We start from the raw sequence: 10,695 nt of genomic DNA, 5'->3' as shown, positions 1-10,695 counted from the left end.
GGTGAGGCCCTGAGGTCTAAATTGGAGGATTCTAGGTGTGTCAGGATGTTATTGCCTGCTCTGTAGGTAATGCAAAGGCAGCACAGTGGTTAAACTTGATAACCTTAGAGCTCTCTCCCAACCATACAGAAGATTCCCCCCCCATTTCTTTGTTTAATCATAATATCATTTTTTTTCTTTTTAATTGGTGTTGATGATTATAATGTTCTTAATGATATCCACTGAGTTTTCAAGGTACATTACAAAAAGGAGTAATTTTAGCTTTTCCTAAGTAACCTTGGGTGCCTGTTAAAGTGTTTGACGAATGTAATTTGAACAAATCTTGATGCAAACTAACCTGATCTGCATCTCCCGTACAATTTTCTCCTGATTTTACAATACATTTAATGCATTTTGATATATTTTTCTAGTTGAGGAAAAAAATAGTTTAGGATAAAATATATTTAGAAATGTGAATGGTAAGATAAAATTCACATTTGTACATTTAAATATGTATTTAATTACATATCTAATTTCATATTTTATGCTCTTAAGATACTGTACATGGAAACCTTGAAATAAGTAACTGAGGTATTTGATTGTTTGAAATGTTTCTAGATGTTTTTAAATGTTTCAAAATTGTTTTAAAATGTTTTTGGTTCATTTTCAAATGGGTTTTTATTTTATTTTATTTTAAATTGTATTGTTTTAACTTTTTGAAGTTTGCCACTGAGGAAGAGTGGGATATAAGTCAATTAATAAACAAACAAAAATAAACATTTCTAGTATACACCTCTAGCATGATCTGTTCACGCTTACAGGGAAAGGCTGCTTATAAAGAACAGGGCATTATATAACCTGGTTCTGTAGAAGAAGAAGAGTTTGGATTTGATATCCCGCTTTATCACTACCCTAGGGAGTCTCAAAGTGGCTAACATTCTCCTTTCCCTTCCTCCCCCACAACAAACACTCTGTGAGGTGAGTGGGGCTGAGAGACTTCAAAGAAGTGTGACTGGCCCAAGATCACCCAGCAGCTGCATGTGGAGGAGCGGGGAATCGAACCCGGTTCACCAGATTATGAGACTACCGCTCTTAACCACTACACCACACTGGCTCTCTGTAGCATGTAGAGGGTTTGTTTGTTTGTTTGCTTGCTTGCTTGCTTGCTTTGCAAAATCTCCAAAAAGAAACCCACAAAAAACCCAAAAAAACTAAAAACCACTGACTACATGTTGCCTTCATATAGGGCTGCAATATGCTCTGGCTTTCCCAGACATTTTCCCGCTTTTCAGAAATTACACCCGGATGCTGTTTTCGATGGGCAAACCCAGGATATATGGCAGCCCTATGGTAGATAAATGCAACATGTTGTCAGTGGTGCACTTAGGTAATTTTTGGCTCTGGATGTAATACTCATTCAGGAATCCTGTCAATCAATCCCCTTAGATTATAATAGCTAATGCTTCCAAATATGGCAAGATAGTCCTGCTGTTTTCGGGGGCCCTCTTGCCTATTCCATTGAATGGTGTCCTGGACTTCTGCCCCAAATCCTGCTCTGACAGCATCACTGCATGGTGCCTTAGTTTTTCAAAGCCGACCTAAAGCCCTTTTGCAGCACCTTGTTGGCGAATTGCTACCCTGGACCAGTGAGAAATCACTGCATCAACTTTTCTAAACAATGATTTGAAGGCTGTATCCGGTCCCAGCCCATTACTGATGTGGTGGTGGGGAACAAAATGTTCTGGAATTGATAGGACATCCTACAAGAGCATATAGGAAGAGAAGTTGCTATTTGATTGCACCCTTTTAAAAAAAACAAACTGGTATTTTACATCCGCCCCACCCTGAGAAATCCCATTACTGACTCACAATGCTTATGCTACCAGTAAATCAGCCCACATTAAATTCAATCACACAGAAGCTAATTTTTTGTTCTCTTGCCTACACACACCAAAAGGGTTAAATAATGCCACCTACACAAAGGAACGAGTTAGGGCGGAAAGTTTTCAATGGGTCTATTGTCTCTATTCAGAAAGGAGATATTTGACATCAAGGTGACATGATCAGAACAACACACACCTCTTCTATTTGACATCAGCCAAAGAGACAATGATAGACTGAAGGCAGGTCCACACAAGAAGCTCCGGAGTGAATGTTTGGAGCTTTAGAAATTCAGGAAGCAGAGCATGGAAAAGGTGGGATTATATGACATGGGATATGAAGAATTTGACACATTAATGTCCATCCTTTCTCCATACATCACCCATGATCGATCTGTTCCTCACATGGCCCATTTTCTAAGGTAAGGTGAACAGGTGTTGGTACCTTGGAGCTTGTGAATTTCCAAGCATCTAAGACTAGAGTGGAAACAAGATTGGAAGTTTTTTTTATAGATGAATCTAAAATTTCTAAATGGCAAATTTTAAAATTGCAATTTTCAATACTGATTACTAGCAAATGACGTTTTTATAAAAAGGTACACATAAGAGAACAGTGTCAAGTGCCAGGGTTCATGTCAGTGTCCAAATTCCCAGAATTTTTAGATAGCAAGACAGGGGCGGGGGGATATAGATTCTGAAAGAGATAGATAATCACATCCAGGGATAGTCTTTGGTAATATGGCACCCTGAACAAGGAAAACATTTAGCGAAACAACAACAAGAAGCCACCAAATATTTCTTATTTTCACAATAATTCCTTTTGGCCTCTAGAGGTCTCTGTGAGATCTTGTGGGGCTCTCAAATGTGAGTGAGGACATGCATTGTTGACACTAACCATGTCTGCCGATGTTTAACATCTTCTCCTCAGTGAAAAGCATATGCATTGAGCATCCCTGCACTCGGCCTGCTCTTGGAAACCACGTAATGATCTAAAGGCCCCATCAACTTCTTCACATCTACCCTAGTCCATTGTCATGTGTCTGAAGAAGGCATTCCTGATTGCATCTTCCCAGGCATCATTTCTGGATCATGTGGCCCACCCACTTCAGTTGAGTGCTCTAGTGATAGCTTGCTGATACCAGCAGTCCTTAAAGCTCTAGGCTTCCAGGGCCTGTGGTACCGGTTGGATGGGAGCTGTGTTATCAGGTGCGGCTCCGATAACTTTTTGCTGCTGTTGTGGGTGAACTGAGGTGTGTCTCTTTTATCAGCTCCATGGAGAGCATCTTAATCAGCTGTCACTAGAGTGTGGAAAAATTATTATTATTTATTGAATATATATACCGCCCTTTACCTGGAGGTCTCTGGGTGGTTCACAGAATAAAATCAAAATATAAAACCACAAAATACACAATCAAAATAAAAACAACAACTCAATAACCTCCCCCCCAACCCCCAACCCCCACATTTTAAAAAGGAATAGGATGTCAATCAAGTTTTTGCCTGGAGCCTAAAGGTATATAATGAAGGTGCCAGGCACTTGGGAGAGCATTCCACAGATGGGGAGCCACTGCAGAGAAGGCCCGTTCTTGTGTTGCCACCCTCCGGACCTCTTGAGGAGAAGGCACAAGGAGAAGGGCCTCAGAAGATGATCTCAGGGTCCTGGTGGGCTCATATGGAAAGAGGCAGTCCTTGAGGTATTGCAGTCCTGAGCCGGTTAAGGCTTTAAAGGTCAAAACCAGAACTTTGAAATGGGCCTGGAAACTAATTGGTAGCCAGGGCATTCGAACCAGGATTGGTGTAATATGCTCAAACCATCTTGCTCTGGTGAGCAACCTGGCTGCTGAATTCTGCACTAGCTGAAGTTTCCGAACCATCTTCAGAGGCAGCCCTATGTATAACACATTGCAGTAATCTAACCTTGAAGTTATCAGAGCATAGACAACAATAGTTAGGCTATCCCTGTCCAGATAAGGGTATAGCTGGGTCACCAGCTGAAGCTGATGGAAGGCACTCCAGGCCACTGAGCCCACCTGAGCCTCGAGTGACAGCAAAGGATCCAGGAGTGCCCCCAAGTTATGAGCCTGCTCCTTCAGAGGAAGTGTAACCCCATCAAGAGCAGGTGATCTCCCACCCATCCAGTCTAGGAGCCACCCGCTAACAGTGCCTCAGTCTTATCTGGATTCAGTTTCAGTTTGTTGGCTCTCATTCATTTCACCCTGTTCACCCACCCAGGTTTCAGTGATACATGCCAGATCAGCCTCTTCATCCACAATCAGATCATGGATGAGGGAGATTATATTCTGGGCCAACCTGGAATTCAACAGCAGCTGTCACAAACCCAAGGGCTGGCTGATATGACAACCACAATTCCCCAGGTTGGAGGAGGGGCTGGCACATGGCACAGTCACTAACTGCCTGTGCTATGTGCCTCTCTTCCCACACCACACTTACCCCTACCCTTTAAAGCTGCCTTTGAAGATGTCAACGCCTTGCTGATATCTGGGGCTGGCGGAGTTGGCAACTCAGATGAATGGTTAGTGGAGGGAATGATAACACCTACAAGGCTCGTTTCATCACAAGTTATAACAGAGTTCTTCATGATTTGGCTTGTGAAAATCCCATGGGGGTTACTTTTCATGGGAAGAGATCCATGGATTCTGATGTAGCAAGAATAATTTGCACAGCCATGGGAATGTGAATCCACTGTTCTGAGCTTCTTGGAAATACCATGTTGCATCTAAGTTAAGCTCAGAGTAGACCTACGGATATGAATGGATCTAAGTCAGGCATTTCCATTAACATCAATGGATTTACTCTGAATATTCTGGCTACGACCAATGTTCCCATTGACACAGTTTAACTTAATCTGGCTAGCAAACTAGTCTGTGTCCATTGTTCTCTCTCACAGAAAAACTTCGAGAGGAATGGAATATATAAGTTTGCAGTTTCATGGATCAGAAATATAAAGATTTAGCACTGGTTCCAAAACTAATTACTGCATGGGAAGCAGAGAGATGTGGGAACAGGAATCTGTGGATTAGATGGGGAAGCCCCATGGACCAGATCCACTTCACAGTTTGGAGGTTCCCCCACCTTGCTTTAGGCTGACTGTGTAACTCAGATTCTTTCTGTGTTTACTTAAATCTTCCCTTTATGAGATGAAACTAGTGTCAATCATGAGCATCATGTTCCATTGTAATGTTCCTGCATTATTAATGTACAGCGAGGAAGGGATAGTTGCATCATCAGAACTCAGGCTTATTAATCACCATAAGACAGTAAATAGTAGATTGAAGAAGTTTACAGAGTTTATGCCCACCAACACTGCTGTCTCCAAGATTGTTAGGGGTCCCTGGAAAGGTGACTTTAGTGTGCTCCTCTTTCCCCCTTTGGCAATTCTTAACTGCCTTCCCTATTCCTTGCTACTATTGCTGCTGTCCATTTGATCACTCATGCTAAGAAAGGACAGCTCTGGATGACTGGTTTATTGAGCATTCATCCTGATTTGTTTGCACAAATCTTAGATACAGGTTAGACTGATTTGTTTGTGGAATTGTTCTATGACAATGATCATTGTCCCCCTTCATTCTTTCTAATTTGCTTGTGGCATGGTTGCACATCTTCCTGTTAATCATTCATTCTTCCTACACTTTTCAATGTATTTCCGCATTACATTTTGCTAACCGCAGAAAATATGTTTCTTGTGCTTTTGCAACAGAGTGCTTTAATCCACATTGTGCAAACCTAAATTCCTGCTATGCACACTTTACTCCCTCCCACAAAACAGTGATGGTCTGGAGGCACCCTAAAATCCACACCACAGCCCAGGGACTGAGGGCAAAATGACCAGAAGTCCTTCTCCTTGCTTCCCTGGCTGTTTGCTAACTCAGAGAATATAAGCAGGCAGCTACAGCAAGGAACAGGTGCATTGGTGACAGGTCTCAGCATAGCTGTCAACTTTTCCCTTTTCTTGCAAGGAATCCTATTCAGAATAAGGAAATTTCCCTTAAAAAAAGGAAAACGTTGACAGCTATGGGTCTCAGGTATGTGCAATTCTTAACTGCCTTCCCTATTCCTTGCCACTATTTCTGCTGCAATAAGTTACACACATACCTTAAATTTGGTTTCCTTGGAAAGAAGGCAGAGGAGACCCAAACCCCATTTGATTCAACCAAAATCTCATTACAGCTTGCACAATGAAAAGTTTTAGGTCAATGGAGAACACATGTTTTGCATGCAAACAGTCTCTCTCTCTCTCTCTCTCTCTCTCTCTCTCTCTCTCTCTCTCTTTTTGAATACAATTTTTATTAAATTTTCACTTTAAACAATAAACAGTAATTCCAAATATTTGTCTACAACTCTCATTCCCTACCGCTTTGCCGAGCTTATGGCTTCCCTCCATCCTGCCAACAAGCTTACCCTTTTCAAATCTATATCTCACAGCTTGCATGCAAACAGTCTCAGGTTCAATCCTCCATAACTAAAATGTGTGTGTGTGTGTGTGTGTGTGTGTGTGTGTGTGCGTTAGCACAGAGCAGCAGAAAAATAGCCTCAAATTAAAAATAAATAAATACAAAAATAATAAACCAACAAATCAACACAAAGGCCTGGTGAAATAAAGTGACCTTTACATTGGAATGCCTGAGGTGCATTTCTTTTTAAAACAGATGTATGGAATATATGTCCCTACAGATGTTGTTGGACTATAACTCCCATCAGCCCCAATCAGCTTGACCAATGGTCAAGGCTAATGGGACTTGTAGTCTAATAATGTATGGAGGGCCAAAGTTTTCCCACTCCAGTGTAGGACATAGGAGTCTCAGGAAAGGGGGCATTCTACTCCCTATGACTCACTCCCAGAAGGTCCTGTCCTTTATCTCTGGGCAGTTCATGCAGCAGTAGAAGGTGGTTCTCAATTTGCTAGGAGGTGCAGCCTATCGTATATTTAAAAACTGTTTACTAGTGCTGCAAACATGCTCTAATGAAGCCCTGTCAACAAGGTAATCTAAGGTGAACAATAAAATTGCCTCCTTTTTGCACATTTGCATCTGGTCAATAAACAATGAAACTTTGGGTGAGAGAAACTAAATAGCACCAGAGCATGAAAAAGATTGTCTCAAACAGTACAACTTGCAGCGTTCTCCACTGAGGTTTCCGGTGCCCTTCCTGTGTCAATTGCAACACCCTCCCAACTTCAATTTGCTTTAAATTTGAAATGGCTCATTAGTCTTCCAGTTTTACCTCTTTCTCCTCCTTGCCCTGTGGCTGGATAGAGAGAGGCCTCATCACCCACATACCTGCCGGGCCCCATATTAAGCAGAAATTAATTTCCTTGCAGGCGTCTCATGGACGCCCTTCACTCCTGTGTCACTCATAACTTGGCAGGTGCTGATGAAAATTATCTTTATGACATCCGTGTAACGCTAGAGTGTCAGGGAGGGTTATTATCTCTGAGACACACTAACAAGAGGCCAATCACATAAACACATTACTAAGGGCAGGGAAGGTTCCTGCAAGGTCACTCGGTCCATCTTTCACAGCTGTATCAGGATTAGTGCAGGGTGTGGGATGTGCTTAGACACTTTGTGATTACATCTTTGGGGGCAGTTTTATTGGGTGAGGGCTAACTGTAATAAGTGGGGTGCAAATGACCCTCAGTGTATCAAGTGAAAACAGGGGAATGCATAATTATAACTGGAGGTGCTGTTGAGCTTCTCCTGTCCCTACAGATGTTGTTGGACTTGGAAAAGAATGGAAACTAAGATCTACAAGACCCAGAATGTTTTTCTTCTCCATGTCTTCAAGGAGTTTTCTGGCCTTAGGCAAAGGGCAAGATGACGCCCCTCCCTCTTCTACACACAGAAGCTGACACATACAACTTGCTCAGGACAGGACGCCATATTCCACCACTGTACCTGAGACAGCAGGCCAGTTTAGGTAGAGGCCAGGATAGGACAAGCTATATTACATCTGTAGATCTGTCCTCTAACTGAAGGAATGGCCAGGGGGCTTAGAAGAAAAAGGCAAGGGGTTGTCACTGCTGCTTCCCAGAATCTACTGTCTTAGGTAGTTGCATCACTATGCCTAATGGTATGGCTGGACCTGCTGACAGGTAAAAATTAAGATGCTGCAAAGACACACACAGAAAGGATATGTGTAAGAGGTGAGGGAAGTCAGTCCTCCTCAGGTCCTCCATTGGGTATTAGCTGTACCAACCATACCCTCAGTTTTTGCCCCTACAACATTTATCCCAACCAGCCAAAAATTTTCAAGGGTATTGTTATTATTATTTATAAATTATCTTTCTCTGTGTGTGATGAGGTAGAGCTGATGAGTGTGGCTTGGAGGGAGGGGTATAGCTGCAGACGGGTTGTGGCTGGGGGAGAGCTCCAAGATGGAGGGTAAGGCTCATACCAGTGAAAGGTGATGGTGGTGGAGTGTGAAGTCAGTCAGCAAACCTAATGGTTATGGGTGGTGGGAGCTGGAGCACATTATTACAGGTGATACCTGCCCAGTAAAATTCAGAGTGGGAAAGGCAATGGCTATTTCCTTGAATTAATTGTTTCTAATAGCACAGTTCATTCTGTGCATTAGTTTAGGGTTACCAGACGTCCCCGGTTTCTGGGGACAGTCCCCGGATTTGCAAATCTGTCCCCGGGAAACATGGCACCAGCAGCCTCAACAGCTCGGAGCCAGCCTGGTAGTGCTGTTGGCTCTGGCTGGCTTCAGGAGCTGCTTGCTGCTGCGGCGCCCGCCATTTTTCCTCACCGGAAGTCCCCATATGATGTGCCTTGTGCGCAACACATCATATGAGGACTTCCGGCGAGGAAAAATGGCAGGTGCCAGCAAGCAGCTCCTGAAGCCAGCCAGAGCCAACTGTGCTACCAGGCTGGCTCCGGGCTGCTGACTGTCACTGCCGCCACCACTGCCAAAGGGGAACCAGGGACGTCCAGCGGTACACATCTCCTGCCCCCTTCCCCCTTTGTTTTGACTGATCGAGGGAGGCTCAGGAGTACCAGGCGGGCGGCGCGCCATTGCCTGAGGAGGTGCAAGGTGCATAGTTTGTCTGCTGGGCGAGGTGCAAAGACCTTCTTTCGCACCCTGTGAAACATAAATGCGCAGAATTTAAAAAAACCTGGGCAACGGCACACAACCCGCCCGTGACTCCCAAGTCTCCCCCAATCTCCTGCCCTCTTCCCCCTTTGTTTTGACTGATCAGGGGAGGCTTGGGAGGCACGGCCGGCCAGCCATTGCCCAATTTAAAAAAACAACTCTGTGCATTTATGTTTCACAGGGTGTGAAAGAAGGGCTTTGCACCTTTATACAATATGCATGTGTGCTTGGGCCCAGGGACTTTTGCCTCACCATCCCCACTACTGAGTCCCTGTTGCTATGCAGCTGGGGGGGGGGGGAGTGTCCCCGGATTCATTGAAAAAAATATGGTAACCATACATTAGTTCCTTGGGGTTCTAACTTCTGGAACTTTAGCTAAGCTTTGATTGCAATGTCCCATTGCAAAATCCCTTCCCTGTGGCATTTGCTGCCTCCTCTTTCTCTCCCTTTTGTGATGTATCTCTCCACCTTTCCCGCACAGCCCTCTAGAATCAGTTTTAATTAATGATAATTAAACATGACATGACAGCGGGTGCCATTTAAGGATCAGGAGGTGCTCTGGCGACAGTAAGCTTAGCTGTGTCAGTACATTTCAACACAGTGACATTCGGGAAAGGGTCACTGCTGCTGCACTAAGACAGGGGAATTCTTCCTCATACTCTTTTCTGTTGTAACCCAGAGATTGCAGGATGGTAAAAAGTTTCATCAGAAGGGCTAATTTGAGAAGAAAATGGAGGAGGATAGAGGCTCAATGATGGCTCCTCCAAATACTCTGATGTCAAATCCTATGGCCATAGATGGCAACCAGTCACAATTCTCTTTGCCTCTAACCATTCAGCTTGGGAGCCAGACAGTGGCTCAGTTTGTCCAGTGACCTCCAGTTCAGTTACTGATTCCTGCTTTAAATTCTCCTTGTAGAAAACTGGCAAAGAGATGTAGCTCTGGAAAGGAGCACATCTTTACCATGCAAAAGGTCCCAGGTTCAACCTCAAGCATCTCCAGGAAGTGTTGGGAACAACCCAGATAGTCAGCCAGCCATTGTAGATAGTACTGATCTAAATGGACCTATGGTGTGACAAGGTATGTGACAACTTCCCATTCCACTTGGAGTCCTGCCTCTTCTCATTAATTTACTAAGCCTACATGAATCTTCTTTTCTTATCTAAACCTATGAAGTAGTGTCATACTAAATCAGAACATTGAGCAATCTAGCCTGGTTTCGACAGTTCTGACTAGCAGCCACTCTCTGGTGTGCTACATAGAAGTTTTCAACATTCCCTACTCCCTGATCATTTAAACTGCAGATATTGGGATTGAAACTAAGGCTATTGGCTTACAAGGCTGGTGTTCCTCCACCTCCCAAGATGGGTATAAATGAAAGAAGGCAATTGATGGGTTAATATATGTAGATATGAAGCTTAGATACTGTATGTCATCACTTTAATTATTTATCTGCATCCTGAATTATTATTGAGCTTCTTCTTCTTTGCATATATGCACCCTCCTAGATTTCAGAGATGAAAAAGACAGACACCTTTGTTTAATTGTAACACCCTTATCTCAAACCAAGGATCAAACCAAAGATTGGCCAATTGGGGCGGAGAGATCTTCCTAAGAATGTCCCATGGGAACAACATGGCAGAGCATCATTCCCATGGGGTTTCCCATCTCAAATTTCAAAGAGACCGTTGTCAGACCTGCTAAGTGTAGCAAAGTCACTTCT

The sequence above is a fragment of the Podarcis raffonei genome, chromosome 13, assembly GCF_027172205.1.
Source record: "Podarcis raffonei isolate rPodRaf1 chromosome 13, rPodRaf1.pri, whole genome shotgun sequence".
Lineage (NCBI taxonomy): Eukaryota > Metazoa > Chordata > Lepidosauria > Squamata > Lacertidae > Podarcis > Podarcis raffonei.
This window is presented reverse-complemented; position numbering follows the sequence as displayed.